We start from the raw sequence: 19,872 nt of genomic DNA on the forward strand, positions 1-19,872 counted from the left end.
TCAAGTGTTGGCATGGCAACTGTGCCTTCATTGGCTGGAGGGAGAGTGCAGGGAGGGGGAGGCCAAAGGAGGGAGTTTCAAAATGTATTTAAGGCAGAGAGAGCCATTGCTCTTGTGCCTCAGGATAGGGGAGAAGGAGCAGAGACAGAAAGAGACTGCAGCAGTATTGAGAGAAGAGCAGAGACTGTGGTTTGGACCTGCCTGCCCTGCCGCCCCACAGTGAGTGGAAAGAGAGACAGAGAGTGCCTTCTCTCTCTCTCTCTCTCTCTCTCTCTCTCTCTCTCTCTCCCTCTTTTAAACTGCTTTCATTCAATTAGATAGATAGATAGATAGATAGATAGATAGATAGATAGGAACACATATATACTTTATTTGTTTGTTTGTTTGTTTGTTTGTTTGTTTATTTATGCTTATAGTCCGCACACACACACACACACACACACACACACACACACACACACACACAGTGACTTTAATAACTGGGGTGCTGTCTGTGCTGTCCCCACCCCAATTTTTTAAAAATAGTACCAGCAGCTCCAGTGGCTTAACTGGGTGCTGTTTGGATTTTTATTCTTCTGTGGTCCCCCCATCCTAGAAGCTTATTGCTTGTAGTAAGTAGCCCCCAGTGGCTATAACAACTGGGGTGCTGGGATTTTCTCTTTCTCCTTCTTGTGGACCCAAGCTGCACCTCTTCTTTGCTGCTGGACTGAATTTTTATTTTTTATTTTTTGCAGGCTGATGTGCTGTGACTTCTTTCTGGTGCCCAACCTGTGCCCAGGCTCTCTTTGACTGTCTCCCTTTTGGGGGGTTATTTTTTGCTTGGGAGGGTGCCTGGCTGGTGCCCACCTACCTCCCCCCCCCCCAGAGGTTGAGTCCCGGTTTTGGTCAAAGATGCCACTGGAAGCCCCCAGCCGAAGATGCCAGATAAGTTAACCTCCCCAACGTCAGTCACATAACAGGCCAGACGTCTTTAAATAGGGCCTGCTAGTTTGGGGAAGAGGGGGATTAGGTGGCAGGACTGTAGGACAGGAGGAGTGGGTTAGAGAGAGTCCAGAGTAATCTCCTAGACCTGCCCCATTGTTGCTTGGTCCTCTCCAACCCCCCCCCCCCAAGCCTGCTTCTTTATTGGGGGATTTATTTTTGGTAACTTCTGTATGTGCATCACAGTATTCTAGATAGAGCTGTGTGTGGCACACAGACTATAAATAGACCACCCCGGCCCCACATCTGAGGGGCTGAGGTAGGAGTAGGGGAGGAGTGCTTCCCCTGTCAGGTAAGAAGCTCTCCCTGTGGCAGCAGAGGAGGAGGTATTTTTGACAGCTAGCCCAGCCAGATCACTCTCTCCATCCTCCCAATCCCCATTGGCAGTGCAATGAAGAAGAGAAGGAGAAAGTCAATCCAGTTGTTCTGGTACCTTCACAGTCCTGGATGGAGGATGATTGTGGCCCTCAGAATGAACCAGCGGCCCCAGTACAACCACCACCAAAATGGTCTGTCATGGTGACCCACACCATGCTGTCTGCATCCACTGCAGGACATAGATCAACAGGGGTAAGGACCATAAGTGTCTTGGGAGGAAGGGGATGCTACAGCAACTGCAACGGCATCACCCAGAGGGGTGGGGTTCCTGCTTCTGCTGGCTCATCTCATCACGGGCCATTGCCGAGATGATCACTTTGGATAACCAGCTATTCCAGGTGGTAGAGAATGCCAGCTTCTGGCAGCTGCTCTGACTGCTTGCGCTTGACTACAACATCCCCTCGTGCACCAACCTCTGCAGGTGGGTGATGCCTCCCTGAACTGAGTGTGCAGAGAAACCATGTTGGGGCTGCTGCACAGAGCAGCACCTGTCACCAGCATGCACTTCACTGTGGATGTGTTGGACAGTCCCAGTGGGAGGCACACTGCTTTCCTGTCCCTTGTCGTGCACTGGTGGGGCAGGAGAGTGAGGGGACAGCTGCTGATGGTGGTGTGGCCAGCCCCTTCCATGCAGCCAAGCACAGGTGGGCTGTGCTGCAAATGGAGGTGCTGGACACTGACTACACAGCAGGTGAGCTGACAGCGAACATGAATTGCCAGGTGAGGGAATGACTGTCTGGGAAGCCAAACCTTCACCAAGGGTTCATGGTCACTGACAATGCTGACACCATCACTAAGGCAGCCGAGCAGCCAGTTTATGTCCATCCATTGTGTGGCACACACTCTGAACCTGGTAGTGAGGAATGTGCTTGGCCCTTCTGGGGCTGTGGCCATGTAAGACATTCCCGCTTCAGGCAGTGGGTGCCATCCTGCTGCTGCCACAGCTGCTCTTGTGGAGAAGTGCTGCAAAATAGAAGCTTACTTCCACAGGAGTGAAAAGGGTAGGCATATGCTCAGGGGGAGGCAGCTTGAGCTGGGCCTACCTGAACACCTGATCCCTCAGGATGTTCCAACCCAGTGAAATTCCAACTTTCTCTTGCTCTGGTGCTTGCAGGAGCAAGAGCTGGCCAACCATGCCCTAGCAAGGATGTGTGGCTTGTAAGTGGATGACCTGTCCAATCAAGACTGGGTGCTCCTTTCTGATGTTTTCTTGGCATTTGAGTCATTCTTTGTTGCCACGAAGAGCAACACGGAGCCAGGCTTTGCCTTCCGCTCTTCTCCTAAAGAGGATGATGGGTGAGCTCCAGACCATGCTGACCACTGAGGAAGGGCTCACCTTGGCAGGTCAGCTGAGGGCTGGAGTTGTGGATCAGCTCAGGGCACTCTTGGGTAAATTGGCAGAGCATGTTCTGTCCTACCTATATGACCCAAAGACAAAGGGCAAAGCGGCCAGCCCTGTTCAGCTGCCCAGGTGGAGAGACTTTCAGTTTGCAGCACTTAGGCAGAGCTTGTGCCCCAGTTTGCAGAACTTGTGCCCCAGAGGCTGGATGATGGTGCTGAAGCACCTACCAAAGTACCAGGATGAGGGTGCTGAAGTACCTACTAGTGTGTAGTCACACCCCTAGTAACAGTACTATCAGAGTGGTGTCCCTGGCAGGGCCAAGCGAGCTGGTGGTTCTGCCTCCACATTCCCCCCGGAGCCTCATGGAGGGGTTCCTGTTGCCTTGCCAGGGGTACTGGAGGAGTCCACCGAGCCCTGCAGCAGTTTGTTCTGCAACTTCTGCAGGAGCCGGTGGCAGGACGGGAGACAGAGCCAATCCAGTTTTGGGCAACACCTTGCCAAGTCTGGCCAGACTTGCTGATGGTTGCTGGATGCGTCATCTTGTGCCTGCCAACCAGTGTCCAGAGCAAGAGGGTTTTCTCCATGGTGGAGTGGTTCATCTTCCTTAAGGCCAACCTCCCCCTGCTGGGCTATCCTGAGCTAGCCATGGAGGGTGAGTGACTCATGGCCACCTCTGCCCACTGCAACACCACTGGCAGCTCGCTCACCCTGGCCAACCCCAAATCTAGATGTGTCAGTCTGCCCATTAGTGCTGCTAACACACACAGACACACACCACTGCCATGGCCAATGATGAGATGTGTGTGTCAGCCATGTGTCAGGCTGTCAAGATGGGGGCCCAACACCAATTTGAGACCATGGTGTGTTATTCAGACACAGGCAGACAGACAAGCAGGCAGGGACGTACACTTATGGTGGAGAAGAAGAGAAGAAAGAAGACTATTTCTTATGGTAAGAAATGAGCTCCATGTCCAGCCTTGAGACTAACTTGTGCTTCACTCACTGCTCTGGTCTGGTCTGCAATCTGCATTCTGTATTCTGCTTATTCGAGCCTTTTCGAGGCTCAGCCAAAATGTGGCTGACGACATTGTTCTAGTTGAGCTTTTGGCTATGCTTTCTGGCTGCTAAGGGTGCTGCTGTGGCAGCTGTTGTAAGCAGTAGTAGTTGTGTGTGAGAGAGCAACTTTTGCCTATGATGTTACTGCAGCACAGGCACTGTGGTTGGCAGTGGATTCTGGGAAAGTGATTATTTTTGGCCAATTTTGGACTATGTGTTTGGCAAAATGTGGTGTCCTGTTCTGTGTTGGGAGGGACTGTGTGTGCTTCTGTTCTGCAGTGCTGTTTGTTTGTTTGTTTGGGAGGGGGGTTGCAAGGCAGGGTTGCCAAATGTGTGCACTCTGCTTTTTTCACCCATAGGGGAAAATTGGGAACTCAAATTACCCTGTTCAAAGCAGACATGCAGACATGCCACCACCATGGCTGATGATGAGATAAGGACTGGTGCCCCTGACTCATGTGTCAAGCTGTCAGCTGGGACTCAGCACCAATCTGAGGCCATGGTGTTATCCAGACACAGGCAGGCACTGCTTGCATACTTGCCTTGAGTTATGGTTTGGTCTGTTTGTGAGATGGTGTTGTGGAGAGAAAGGGATAGTAGCATCTCAGCTCAGCCCTCTTTCTCTCTGTAATATTTTCTTGGTGGTTGCTGTGAGATGAACTCATGTCTGACCTTGGACTAATTTGTGTTTCACTCACTGCTTTAGTCTGCTCTGCAATCTGCATTCTGCATTACAAGATATACTCAGTTAAAATGTGACTGAAGACATTGCTGCAGTTGAGCTTATGGCTATGTTTATTGGTTGCTAAGGGTGCTGCTGTGGCAACTGTTCCAAGTAAAGATGGAGTCATAATTATGTGTGAGAGAGCAACTTGTGCCAATGATGTTACCGCAGACACTGTGGCTGGCAGTGGATTATGGGCCAGTGGTGGTGTTTTGAGGTTTTGGGGGTTTGGGGTTTTTTGCCATTTTTGGACTGTGTGTTTGGCAAAATGTGGTGTTCTGTTCGGTGTTGGGAGGGACTGGGTGTGCTTCTGTTCTGCAGTGTTGTTTTCTGCAAGGCAGGGTTTCAAAATATCTACAGTCTGCTTATTTCATTCATAGGGAACAATGGGTAACTCAAATCACCCCATAGTTCCCCATGTGTAGGTCCTAGGGACACCAGAGTGGGTTGGGTGTTAGGGCATGACCTAACCTACCTACCACCCAAGCAGTGTTCCCTCTAAGTGGGATTCCCAGATATTGTTGACTACAACTCCCATAATCCTCAAGCAAAGGCTATTGCAGTTGGGGGTGCTGGAAGCTGTAGTCAACAACAGCTGGGAACCCCTCTTAGAGGGAACACTGCACTTAACCCACAAAACAATCGGGCAATCAGGTGATTTTTAATATTTCTTTAAAAAATTATCTGGGTTATTAGGTCAATGATCTACTGACCCAGATAATGATAATAATTCAAAAATGTATTTAAAATTGCTTGATTGCTCAATTGTTTTCTGGTTTGGGTGGGAGGTAGGTAGGGACATGCCATAACACACAACCAACTTTGGTGTCCCTAGGACCAACCCTTGGGGTAGAATGGGTTAATTTGAGTTCCCCATTGTTTCCTATGGGCAATTCACATATTCAATTTTTGAATTTCACAATTCTATTTTTTGTGGTTCAATTCAAGATCGAATCAAATCACGAAAATCAATTTGTGCACACATCTACTATATACATCATGCCAACCATTCAAAAAGAGACACAAGTTTTGGGTGGTATAGATATATTTTAAATTTTTTTAAAAAAAAATCTCTCTCCCTCCCCCACTCCACAACCTTAGAATGGGATAATGGTGGCAAGTATCAAGTGCTTGAGTAACAGTTTGGTAAAGATTGGTGTACTATATTAATATAGTAGGGGAACTTTGGACCAAGGGAATAAGAGAAAGGATGCATGAACTAGAGGCAATGGGAAAAGATGTATTCAGACTACAAAAATTCTCCCACACAACCTTGACTTCTAAGGCTTTCATTGACAAAGTCTGCATATTTTCAACCATTTCCCAAGAACCATGGGAACTAATGGCTTTTGAAAAAGAAAAGCTGGGATTCCTGGGAACTAACTTTCACATCAAATTGTTCAATCATCATTGCGTACCCTGTCATTAAAGCCTCAGGAAACACCAGTCAGGATAGGCAACTATGTTCTTTATTACCTTAAAGGAGCAGGAATAACAGAGCAATGGGGAAATCTCAGCTCAGGCTGGTTTGCAGCAACTTGAGCGGATGACATCCAGAGCAAGGAACCAACTGTGAGAGGGCTACTAGCATGGCTAGTGCAAAACTGTTGTGTTAGCTAGTAGCAATAAGTCTGAAGCTTGCATCCAGACTAGTGTTGCACTACTGATTATGAAACAGTTGTGCAACTGCAGCATACCTCATTTATTTCAATGGGAACTTTTGCGCAAGAGCACTATAATGCAATAGCAATCACTATTTTTAGTGCTATTAAGCCGTCCTCTTGCACTAGCACTACACTGTTTATTCTGCATGTGATTCCTTGTTCTGGATATCGGCCAGTGCCACCTACTGAGTAAACCGTACAACAATCATTGCTGTAAACATCCACAAGCAATGAATAACCCACAGAATATGGATAGGATTAAATCTGTAGAATTTCTTCAAGAGAGAAAACAGCTAAATCAGGTCCAATACAAACGTGTTTCCTTTCATATTTGCTCATTCCTGTACTTCTTGCTGACAATCTTGATGGAAATTCTCTACAAATCAGCTCATTCTAACCGTGCTGTTTGTAGCTGAAGGGTAGACACATAAACACATTTAATTTTTTTAAGAACACCAAAATAATGGGAAAGAAAAGATAAGCTGAAGTTTACATTTCTCAAAATAGCTTTAATTCAACGTTGAGCCAGGATTTTGGTGGCCATTTATTTCAGTGTTACCTCATTCTTAGCTATCTTTGGGGCTGGTTTACATATTCATCTAATGATAACACATCTGGAGGTAATGAAGGAGAAACAAACAGCAGCAACTTTTTGTGCTGTGACTATAAAAGGAAGAAAGAAACTATGCTTAAAAAATCCTGGATGAATGCCAGAATGTGTTTTCCGGAAACATATAATCTGTAATTGGGCTAATTCTGATGTATTTGTGTCTCCAAGTCTTTGTTTCACTGTTGCCTGTATAACTCTTGATTGGAACATTTGATGTTCCTTTTGTGAGTTCCTAAATCCAATCCCCTCCAACGATGTACATGAATGTGCCTCTGATGGATGTTTTCCAGCACCTTTTTGTTGCCTCAATTAAGGGATAATTAACAAGGATTGTTTCTATTTGTAAAACAGCTCCAGCTAGTTCCTTCTTCCCAATTGGCTGGACAATGTATCTTAATTAGACACAAAGCCTTGTAATAGACAGTACAGGAGGGAGTGATAGAAAAGGAACTAGAAAGAAAGGTGAAGTTGTTTCAGCAACTGGCTTGTGGTGGCAACTTTAGGTTGGAAAGCTCAGATGGAGCATATGACACCGAAGCTAATATTGCAGATGGCAACTCCATCCTGGCTCAACTCGCTAAGGAATGAAGAGCACAGAGATACAAATGAATCTGCTTTCTTACACAAAAGACCCACAGCAAATATCACAATGGTAAGGGTACCAACGATATTTCTTCTCATTGGCCATGTCAAAGTTCAGAGTAGTCATTTCTAATTTTCTGATTAAAAAAACTACTGTAAATTTACTGAGCTAGATGTTCACTTACTTAAATTAGTGTAGAATTACAGGTAAATTAAGACTGTAGTACAGTTTTGTATCCCAAATCAGTAGGATAGAGTTTTTGATTCAGCCATGCAAGCTCACTAAGTTACCATGGGTTATTTGCTAGGACTGTACAATGTTGGGTTAGGAACTTTGGAAATGGAATGATATGGGCCATTTTGGAGAAGGTTGGAGAAGTTCCCAATCTGAACTTGAGAAGCCAATTTTGGTTATGACTTCTTGACCCCATTTGGGGGAGATTGGAACATTTTGAAGCTCCAAATGGCGGTGGAAGTCTGATATCTTTTCTTCATGATTGTGGCTGGCAAAAAAACCATCTCCTACACTCTATCTGCCTGCCAGCCCTTCATTTATCTTCTTTTTAAAAAAAAATTTTTTTTAGTTTTTAGCTCATTTTTAAATTCACATTTTAAAAGTGGCTGATTTCCGGTTTTCTCTCTGAGATTCCCTGATGTTACATCACTTCCTTTGCAATTCTCTGGTGTAACATTACTTTTCTTCCCACTTACACAGTGAATATTTCCCGGTTACTTTTAAAAAATTAATTGGAAGGTTGGGGAAAACTCAACCCCAACCTTGATCCTGATCCTGACATTCTGAAGGGTCCAAAGGATCTCAAACCAACATTTGTGGGATCAGATCCCAACATTTGCAAATGTGCTCAGCCTTACCATTCACTATCTCCCAGCCTACCTCATAGGATTGTTGTGAGGATAAAACAAGGAAGGGAGAACCATGATGCTGATCTGTTGCTTTAATTGTGTTTTTTAACTGTAGAATTAATTGTGTTTTTTCTGTTGTATACCACCTTGGGGTTTTTTTTTTTAACAAAAGGCAATTACATAAACATGAAAACAAATAAATAAGAATGAGTATAAATAAATGTATGCCACCCTTGGAGGAAGGGTGGGATAAAAAATGTCATAAATAAATAAGTGAGAAAAATGGAAAGGAGCAAAACCTAAAATTATACTGAAAATGTTTACTGCATGAGGAATTAAAACTCCAGCATGTTCTGGAAAAGTTCAGCATCAGGGGAATAAGGACCTATATAAAAGTTCTGCTTTACTTCAGTTTAATTTGGTAAACCATCTCACTTTGTTATGCCTATTTTATAACCTGGTGGTAACAAAACCCGGTTACATGTGAAAATTCTTACCACTGGTCGCTTGTCAGTGTCAGTAGTTGGAGAATTGTTCACACAATGTATTCCAGTAAATATTACTGATGCTGTTGAACACAGTAGCCTCATTCAGATGTTATCCACGGAGGTGGAAGTTCCACTCGGTGCACCGTCAATCACTCTCTCCTACTGGGTGGTTCTGTCACATTTACAGCCTTCATCTGAAGAGGTGAAGGCTATAAGAGTGATTATGTGCCTTCCAGTGTTCAGGAGACTGGGGCGCCACAGTCTCCTGATCACTGGAAGGCAGTAGTTTCCCGATCATGGGAAGGCACACGATCATGCTTACAGCCTTCCCCTCTTCAGACGAAGGCTGTAAGAGTGACAGACCCACCCGGCAGGAGAGAGTGATTGATGCACCAGGCAGGACTTGGGCCTCATTTCTCCTTGGATAACGTCTGAATGAGGCTAGTGGCATTTGGGAATATAAACACGAGGTTATCACCACTGGAGATGTACTTATTAAATGGAAACCCATCTCCAAGAAGAGTTCCTGTGGACTGAAGTACATATGCTAGCGCAGTCGTTTTCTGACTAGGGAATCCCACTCTTCTTTGGAAACTTATTAGGGGCTCCTCCTTGAGAAGATCAAGAATGACAGGCAAGCTTTCCTGAAAGACTATTTGCGCACCACTGTGGATCTTCCCAAGAAATGTGCAACTACAATATATATGTTAGAGCTGAGCCAAAGGTTCTTGCAAACAAACTTTCTACTTGAAATCTGGGGGCCTTGGAGAGGAGACAAAAAAAATCCTGAACCCCCCACCCCCCACCCCCGCTCACCTTTTTTTTTTTTTTTTTTTGCTGCTACCCTAACCCCCAACAGTCATTAAAATGAGGCCTGAAAGTCTTGCCCTCACTCTGACGGACTTCCTAAGATACCATATGATAACACAGACAAGTCACTGTGAAAAAAGTAGTCTGAAGGTAGAAAGTTTGAAAGCTACAGCATTAGTGAAATGTGGAGCAAAAGCAGAAGCCTCATGCTTAGGAAGATTCACAGAATTATTCAGGTAGTTGAATGTATACAGTGGGCCCTTTTCTTTTTCCAGGATCTCGGTGGGCTGTGGGCTGTCACCCTGATCTTTCAGTCTGTTCAGGGAGTAAGAGCGCCTCCTCCTCCTCTTCCTTCTTCCTCCTCCTCTTCCACCACAACCACCACCATTACAACAAATATTTATATACCACTTTTCAACCAAAGTGCTCAAAGCGGTTTACATGGAAAATAATAAACAAACAAATAAATAAGATGGCCCCCTGTCCCAAAAGGGCTCACAATATAAAAGGAAACATAAGGTAGATACCAGCAACAGCCACTGGAGGGATGCTGTGCTGGGGTTGAAGAGGGCCAGTTGCTCTCCCCCTGCAAAATATAAGAGAATCAGCACTCTAAAAGCTGCCTCTTTGCTCAGTTAGCATACATTTCCAGAGTGTGTGTTGCTTCAATTTCCTCACTCATTCTTTGTGTGCATTCCATTTATATTAATGAGCATGTAGGATTATACACATGGTTGGAGTGTGTGCAATTTGTATGTTGTTCATATTTATATGTTTACCCAACAAGAGGCCTTCAGTGCAACAGATACCAAGAGCCATCTTTTTCTCAAAAGCCAATTCACCTTACTTTTAATTATGTGCAATAATAATAAAAAGCTTTTAGGGATTCCTGGAAAGGTTTAAGTGGTAGTCTTTAAAGTTTAGTCTCAGTAGTATTTTGTTATGTAAATTATTGATTTTCATTTTCATAAAATTATATGACTGTAGAACTGGAAAGATTCCATAAGGGTCAATGAATGCAACATCCTGCAATAGCTGAATTCCTCAGAATTAAATCCTTCCAGTCAGATCTTTCTCCAGTTTCTCTTTTATAGCCTCTGGGGACTCCCCCACTTTCTTGAGCAACATTTTTCATGGCTAAATTGTTTTTACAGTTAAGGGTTTCCTGTTACCCAGCCTAAATCTGTTTTGCTGCAACATGAATCTATTGTTTCCTGTCCTTCCATTAGAGTCTCTGGTAAACAATTATTTCTCATCTTGTTTAGGACAGTCTTTTAGGTATTTTAAAGCTTCTGTCATAAGCCTACCATCTTTTTGCCTCTAAATTAAACCATCCGCCTCAGGTGGTTCAAACAAGACATGATGGTAAATGTGCATCTGCAACCAAGAAAGGAAGCTATGCATCAGGTTCTCCTTTCCCCCTCAGTAACATCTAGAAGAACTTACTTTTTTGTTATCACATCACAACATTTTGAGCGGGTTCATAGGCCTAGCCAGCCCCACTATGGCCAACCAGCTCCATCTACCACATGATGTCGGGCATGAATACACATATCCCACCACCCCTTCCCAATGTGCCACCCAGCAGTCTCATAATTGCATGTGGGGCAGTTCTTCCAAGTCTCCTCTCCGACACAATTTAAATACTACACACAATTATGAAGATACAGGGTGTCTCACATGGGCCACATTCACACATAACACAGGACTGCAGTTGAATGGGCCAGCCGTTCCATGGATGTTATATCCAGATATGGGAAATTCTGGTTTGTCGAGGTGACGGAACTGAGGGTTCAGATTTGAAACTCCAATCGGAACCCTCAGGTTGCAGTGAGTTTCATTGCCGCAATCCATGGTTGGACGCAGCCTGTGGTAAGTCTGAATGTGGAACTGCTGTCTGTGCCCCCTGGAACTGGAGCTGAGGGAGGAAACTCTGGCATGATTGGATGTGTGGGCTGTCCTTCAGTGAAGAAGGAAGCCCACACAGCCATCTCCCCCTCCTTTTTGCAGTCTCACTGACTGCAGAGAGGATGCTCTCCATTACATCCGAATTCGGACAGAAGATCACTGGGAGGGGCGCAGAACCATGGGTCCATAGGACCTGAAGCTCCACATTACTTGCAAATGCACCCATTGCTTGTGAGCAGGGCCAGTCAGGCATCATCCACCCAGCTCTTTCTCCATCTCTGTCTCCATTCCAAGTTATTGGATGCCATTGACAGGGGAATGGAATATGTGGGCCATCCTGACACAAGATATGGTTGTAGAAATTACAGATGGGAAGAAAGAAACTAGACCCATGGCTGCATTTTAAGTGGCTTTTGTACATTTACCATGGTGTCTAGTTAGACATCTGTTTTGCTTCCATCTGACTCCTCCTGCATTTGTGGGTATTATTCCAAAATCATGGAGACCAGAACTGGATGCTGTGCATTAGGTGGAGCCTAATCAGTTTCAAACAGAATCATGCCATGTTCTCGCATATCTTTAAGGGAAAGCATTTATTAATGCAATCCAAAATGGCACTTATTTTTATTCCAGCTGAATAACATTGTAGATTCATATTTGAATTGTGATTCACTCCAACTGCTGTGCCTTTCCCTGCAGTTCTCAAAACTAGATATTTTTCCATCACTTTCATAAGAATAAAATGTAAATATTAATATTTGTTTCTTCTCATCGTGTAGAATTTTAAAGTTATGTTTGTTACATTCTAGTTTCACGGTGTTTTCCTTTATGACATTAACTTTTTATTCTCTTTAGTCTGAGACACAGAGCAGTGGGAAGGGAACTATAGCAGCCAGTTACTTATTTAGATTTCCTGCTCCTTTGCTCTTTTGATCTGCTTTGAGTCATACAGATATATAATATACCGTGTGTATTCTTAAGTTGGTAAAAGGCAGAAGAGCCCCTGCCCTCTAGAGTTCCTGACTGACATAATCATCCATCATTTCACCCCTTTTGTATTGCACAGCAGTGGAAAGCTAGCTCAAAAGCTGGCTAAAGAATGCAATGTGCTAACACTGCTGTGTTTATGAACCTCAATACAACAAAGTAGATATTACACGTAAACATCAAAATATGAACCACTGAGAGAACTAGAGGAAGGAGTCCTACAGGCGGCTGAAATTTTCCTAGGAAATGTCACAGCCACACAGGGGAGCTGTTCTCACAGCCAGAGATTCCTGGGTAGGAGTGTGTTAACCCAGGAATCTCTAGTCATCTGGGGCAGCAGGAGCTCCCCCCCCACCCCCACACACACACAACCCAGCTGTGACGAACCTGGGTAGTTCCGATTCACAACCCAGGTTAAAAGTGATGTAGGAGAACAACTAAGCTTGTCTCACCTTCTTTTATGGTCTTCTGTGCAACCATGTCATTTAAAGCTGCTCCTGGGTTGTCAGCAGCCATTTTAACCATAGAGCAGGGTAGAAAGAGGATCCAGGCAAAGCGGAGCTGCTGCATAGTGCTGGCTGCACACTGCATTGTGGTATTGCTGGAGGCTCCAGCTCTTGATCACAACTCTGGAGAATGCCACTGCTCTTGGCAGAGCCAAGAGCAGGCACTGGTTGTCTGGGAGCAGGAAGGTACCGTGTTTCCCTGAAAATAAGACAGTGTCTTATATTAATTTTAGCCCCCAAAAATGCACTAGGGCAATTAGCGGTACATCAGAAATTACTGCTAGGTCTTACTTTCGGGGAAACAGGGATCCAGCCTTCCCTCCTGCCAAAGACAAATAATAAATGTCATTGCATGTTATCTATCAAATGCTGTCAGCCAGTATATATCATTGCATGATATCTATCAAAAAATGCTCTCAGTTTAAAAAAAACACAGAGTAGGCTCATTCACATGACCACCAGCATGGAAGGTGGTTGTGTGACCACCAGCATGGTCGTGTGACCACCAGCACGACCACCAGCATGGTAAGTAGCACCCGGCCACAGTAGGAAAGCAAGGCATGCTCCTGATCAGTGTTCATCACGTGTTTGCAAACAAAGTGCTTACTGGCTGGGAGAGGTTGTCCATACCCCAGGGGCGTAACTACAATTAGGCAAGGGGAAGCAGTCATCTCGGGGCCCCACGGCCTCGAGGGGCCCCCCAGAGGCACATCACATGACTCCCCACCCGCCTGTGTTGCACCACCTATGAATTATGTTGAGTCTCTTGGAGATCGGCAGTAGCAGGGAGTAAAAAAACTAGATTCAGTGTGAACTAGATATTCACCATATTCATAATGGGGATGTGAGTGTGAGTGCACTATATATTGTGAAGTGTGTTTCTGTGTGTATATCAGCAAGGGGCCCATTTTAAAATCTTCTCTTTGGGCCCACTCCAACCTTGCTATGCCCCTGCCACACCCAATGTCGGCAACGCCTCCTAATGCCAGCATGTCTGCATGCTTCTGATGCCATTTCAAGGAGTGTGGTCAGCAATGGACATGGATACATGACTCACTGGCCTTTCTCAGCCTGCAAGTACTTTGTTCACTGGCTGTGTGTTTCTTTTCTCTCCCTTGAGGGAGAGAAAGGAAGTACCCAGGTGTCAAACAAAATGCTCACGGGCTGAAAGAGGCTGATGGTCTGTGTATTCACACCCAATGCTGGCCACACCCCTGTTCCAAGGCAGTGTTGGGATGAATGGCCAGGATCAGGAAGCATGGCTGGCGGGAGGTCCATTTGGAGGTGGTCCCAGGGTCTCCCCCAACCTTGCAATGCCAGTGCAAAATACATACGTTGTTCCTGCGCTGTGATCACAGTGTATAAAACGTTATATATTTTATACAAAACATATAATGCAAGAAGCTAGCCTTATATTGTTTCCCTTCCTTTAAGCCCTACGCACGATCTCATTTCATTCCACATGTCTTCATTAAGAGTACACCAATATACATATTTGCATGGTAGCAGTATGATTGCTTTTTCTGCCTTGCTATTTAGAAATGCAATTTCTGATGGTCACTCAATAATTAATGTTGATGAGCACCAATTTGATGCACTAGAAAGAGTAGTTTGTACTCCTATTGTAGTCTTTTGTAATTGAATCTTATGTTGTTATATTAGTATGGCCCCAGGTGGTTATGCAATGGCTGAGTGGGGGGAAAGGTAAGATAAAGGAATTACAATAGAGCCATGGTAATGTAAGAACACGGCAATGTCTTCTATGCCTCAAGGTGTTACGTTAATCTCTGATAAGTTATTAACTTATTAAGGAGCTGAGAAAGGAGTGAACTACTTTTCACACAAAGTGCTCCAGTTGTCTTCAGTGCAGTCTCCCAACAAGTAATTCCCCTTCATTTTTCCCCTCTTCCTTATTTCCTCAGCATTGTTCACATTCAAGATAGTAAAAGCAATACACAAGAGAACTCAGATTATAGCTGAAAGTCTAGTATGCTGGGAATTCAGGAAAGAATTTGAAGAAAAGGCATGTGAGGAAAGATGTTTTAGAGTCCTTCTTCAAAACTGGTGCTAATTAATTCCCATTGGTGTTCAGCTGATCATTGGTGTGTAAATGGAAAGAGATAAATATGTTTTCCTTGGTGGGAGCAGGGGGCGGGGGGGGGGATCCAAGCCAGGAACTCTGGTGTGTCCCTGGAGCAAATTTATCCAAAAGAAGCCATAGAAACCAAAGCCAAGCTTGGCTAACCAGATCAAACAGTGTTCTGTAAATAGAATATGGGGTTAAAAAAAAAAGATGGGATATTAACTAAGTAGTCAAAAGAAAAGCTCTACAATGGATTGCAAACTGACCATAAGAACAGCCCTGTTGGATCAGGCCCAAGTCCCATCCAGTCCAGCTTCCTGTTTCACACGGTGGCCCACCAGATACCTCTTAGAAGCCCACAGGCAAGAGTTGAGGGCATGCCCTCTCTCCTGCTGTTACTCGCCTGCAACTGGTATTTAGAGGCATCTTGTGTCTGAGCCTAGAGATGGCCTATAGCCACCAGACTAGTAGCCATTGATAGACCTGCCATCCGGGAAGTTGTCTAAGCCCCTTTTAAAGCCATCCAAGCTAGTGGCCATCACCACATCTCATGGCAGAGGATTCCATAGATTAATTACATGCTGTGTGAAAAAGAACTTCCTTTTGTTGGTCCTAAATTTCCAACATTCAGTTTCATAGGATGACCCCTGGTTCTAGTGTTGTGAGAGAGGGAGAAAAAATTCTCTCTGTCCACTCTCTCTACTGTTCCATGCATAATTTTATATACCTCTATCATGTCTCCCCGTAGTTGCCTCTTTTCCAAACTAAAAAGCCCCAGATGCTGTAGCCTTGCCCTATGAGGAAGGTGCTCCAGGCATCTTGGTTGCCCTCTTCTGCATCTTTTCCAGTTCTACAGTGTCCTTCTTAAGATACGGTGACCAGAACTGCACGCAGTACTACATATATGGCCACACCATAGATTTGTATAAGGACAGTATAATATTGTCATTTTTATTTTCAGTTCCCTTCTTAATGATCCCTAGCATTCAATTTGTCTTTTTCACAGCTGCTGCACACTGAGTCAACACTTTCAACGAGCTATCCACCACAACCCAAAGATCTCTCTCCAGGTTAGTCACTGACGGCTCAGACCCCATCAGTGTATATGTGAAGTTGGTGGGGGGGGTGCCCCAATATGCATCGCTTTACACTTGCTCACATTGAACCACATTTGCCATTTTATTGCCCACTCACCCAGTTTGGAGGGTCCTTTTGGAGCTCTTCGCAATCTGCTTTGGATTTCACTACCCTAAATAGTTTGGTGCCATCTGCAGATTTGACCACTTCGCTGCTTACCCCAACTTCTAGATCATTTATGAACAAGTCAAAGAGCACTGGTCCCAGTACAAATCCTTGGGGGACTTCTTACTTCCCTCCATGGTAAAAACTGTCAATTTATCCTACCCTCTGTTTCCTGTCCTTCAACCAATTACCAGAAAAGTAGGGTTGTCGACCAACCAATATTTTAAAACTGTGTTATTTCAGGTAAGCAGCATGGAGGCTAAAAATCTAGTAAACATCAGATTCTGCCAGTCTGTCCCAGGGGCATTGACATCCCTGGGCCACCTGGGCATGAGCACCAGATCAATTCTTTAGGGCCCCAATCTTTCACACTGCCTAACATTGGCAGATACATTCGTGATTACTAGCTTCAAAAACTAGAAGAAAGTATTGGATTCCTTTAGAGAGCGTGAAATATTTTAATTATCAAAATGGGGATGGGGCTGTGGACCTGAGCCAAGCTCCAGATCTCAGATCTTTTAAGTACTTAGCAACACCCTTTCTCTGCCCCAAATAATCGACCTGCCCAGTTCCACCTGGCTTTACCCCACCTGGCTTTACCCATTACCTGCCAGGCCTTTCCCAAGCTTACGTTGCCCAGTGCGGCTCCCTAGCCTTCAACCAAGCTCTAAGTTCTTTTTTTATATTGCTCTTGAGTGTCCTTTAATGAGTGAGCAATGAGAATGGAGGGTGGCTCTTGAGATGCCTGTGGACCCATGTGTTCATTCCAAGGACCTCCTTGACCATTAATCTAGTCCTGCATAGGGGGATGTGCCTAATGGAATCGTTTCCTTTCATCTCAGCCCAGGCAGTATATTGACCCCCCTTTCGAAAGGTCAGATCAATCCCAGATTATTTTCTTCATGTCATTTAGAATGCCTCCTGAGTCTTGTCTCCAGTGTCAATTGTTTGCCAGGGCCCACTGCTGCTATCATAACTTTTTTTTTCTCCTTCTCAAAAGCAAGTTATTGGTTTTTGAAAAGTTTCCTTCCAGTTCTGGTTTTTGGGAGCTGAAATTTGCAAGGATGAGCTGAGAGAATAGAGCTCTTTCCAGACCACAACAGATGATAAAGCTGATAAATCTATCCACACACATTGAAAAAACAGTCATGACCTTTCAGCTTCCAAAAGGCATGGTTGTTGGACGTCTCCGCACAGACAGGACAAGTAGGGGGAAATAACCCAAGTGCTACTGAAAGAAAAACAGCAGCAGCCTCCTGCTTCCTTCTCCGACAGCATGGCACCTCAGGCTGGATTGCTTTTGCTTCACAAGGGAAGAAAGCCCAGTGAAGCATGAAAAGAGAGTGTGATAAAGATACACTGGCTGCCATTCTCCTTCCAGAAGAAACTGACTAAGCTTTCAGACAGAGATTGTTTTCTCAAAAAGCAGTACTAGGAAAAGAACTAGAAGAGGAGCCAGCCCATTCTCGTCCTCACCCTCTCTTTTTAAAAGTTCTTATTTTTATTCACTTTTCACACAAGAGCTGCTCTCTGGAAACACATTTGGTTTGGGGCCACCTGTCAGCACTGGCCCGTAGGAAGCTAAGCACACATCGTATTGAAAATACAAGTCCCAGCAGGATTGGGATCAGAACTGGATGGAACTCTGGGGCAGATCTCACAGGCAGACCAAAGCAGAACTTTAGAAAGGCAACCCACACTTCTTCCTGATACCTAGTCCAGACAACACAGAGATGCTTCTGGTCACTAGGGCTACCTGTTCTGGGGTATATAGCCTGTATGAGACATTGTTTCACTCCCCTAAAGAATCAGGAACAAGATCCAAGGTGTGCTCCTGGGTGGTCAGGAAGAAGCTGTAGCCAAGAGGGCTTTTGCCTAGCTTTGGCTGGTGTGCCAGCTTCTGGAAAGGAAGGTCCTGGCCATGAGCACCTGTGCCTTAGGTTGGATTATTGTAATACTATCTAAGTAGGACTGCTTTTGGAAAATATTCAGAAACTTCAGTTAATCCACAAAGTAGCAGTTGGAGTTTTAAACAGAGGCAGTTTCCTAAAACATGTGTCTCCATTGCTATTTCCTTTGCACTGGCTTCCTGTTCATCCCTCTGGACTGACTTCCTAGAGTTTTCACTAAAATCCGTTTTCTAGCACATGTAACTCCGTTGCTGTTTCATCTGCACTGACTTCTTAGTTAAGCCCAGTTCAAAGAGCTGGTTATTTCCTTTAAAGTCCTAAATGACTTAGGAGCAGTAGCCACCAGTGAGGGGGCCGGTGTAGGGACGGCGAGTGGCAGAGGTGATCCCCCGCTGCAGGAAGTGCTGGGCGGCACTCTGCTTCTCCAAGCAGCATTCAAGTGCCATGAGAGCAGAGGTAAGCACCAATTCATTTACTCTTAAAGATGCCTATCGACGCCCCTCCACCGGCGCTCTCACCGGCTGCTACTGCTTAGGAGGGCTAGGCAACTTGTACCATCTCTACCGGCACATGCTTGCCCACCCAATCAGGTCCTTGAAGAAGGTTCTGTTCCATATCCTGCCACCATCAGAGATACCGCTATCTGGGCTATATGGTTGGGCATGGGGTGGATAGTATTCCTAATTCATACCTCTATTCATACCTCTATTGCAGTAATCAGGCCGTATTAAATAGTCATCTGTATCTCCCTTATGAATCAAGAGATCCTGAATTCTGTTCCCAGTTCTGACACTGGTTTGTTGTGTGATCTTGCCCAGGAATATTCTCTACCATTCCTTCTTATCATCTGTCTGTAGGAAAAGAGCAGCATATTTTGATGATTACATACTGAAATCCCCTAAAGCTCTTTGTGTACTATTGGCCGTAATCACTGTGATCCTTGGTTCTTCAGTGTATCCCTGACTGAATTTGCAGAGCCATCTGTGACCCTATTGCCATGCCTGCTTCCCCGCCAATGCAAGGTAATAATATAAAACTACCATATACTGCTTCATATTGTCTTTACTACCAGCGAGTCTCCAAGGTTTCCAGAAGTCTTTTGCAGCCCTATCTGGAGACACCAGGAATTGAGCCTGGGGCAATCTACAACATGGAGACAGGGAGAGGGAGTGCCCAGAAGTTGTGTGTATAGGGCTGCCTGATGCCACCTACCCTACTTCCCCTGCACCCCTACTCTCCGACATCACCAAGCCAACATGGCAAAGCTGTCTCATCCCAGGAATAACAGGCAGACCCTTTAAGGTAGCCTCCTGGCATTGGAACAGCACTCCATCAGCAAGCCAGTGAGGCCCAGCTTGATGACATCATCAGTTTTTGCCGCCTCAGCCTCTCTCCAGCTCTGTAGAGGAGGTAGGGGGTGGTGGTGGCTGGCAGCAGGGGCCATGAAGACAGTCAGCAATGGTGGTGGCAGTGGCAAAGGTGAAGACAGGCAGTGGTGGCAGTGGAGGGAGACATGAAGGTAGGTGGTGGGTGGCAGTGGATATTGATGTCCATCCTCACATCTTGCACCAGGGCCACCTCCAGTCTTGTTATGCTCCATTCTACATGGAAATCATGTGCTCAACCACTGAGGTACAGCCCTTCCCCGTTGCCTTGGTCATAATGTAGTCACAACACCCTAGGAATAAAATGTTTTAGGGTGAATGCTATGAGAGATCTCCATACTGCTATTAGCAA

General features: G+C 45.1%; 1 long non-coding RNA gene across 1 annotated transcript in view; it reads left to right on the top strand.

Annotated features, from left to right (window-relative positions):
• LOC128348101 (uncharacterized) overlaps nt 1–19,136 on the top strand; it is a 40,418-nt gene extending 21,282 nt beyond the window's left edge. The window contains exons 3-4 of the long non-coding RNA XR_008317923.1: nt 15,990–16,053; nt 18,993–19,136. This is a non-coding gene — a long non-coding RNA (uncharacterized LOC128348101). The remainder of the gene's footprint in view (nt 1–15,989; nt 16,054–18,992) is intronic.
• The last annotated feature ends 736 nt before the right edge of the window (nt 19,137–19,872 follow it).

This window comes from Hemicordylus capensis, chromosome 2 (assembly GCF_027244095.1).
Source record: "Hemicordylus capensis ecotype Gifberg chromosome 2, rHemCap1.1.pri, whole genome shotgun sequence".
Classification (NCBI taxonomy): Eukaryota; Metazoa; Chordata; class Lepidosauria; order Squamata; family Cordylidae; genus Hemicordylus; species Hemicordylus capensis.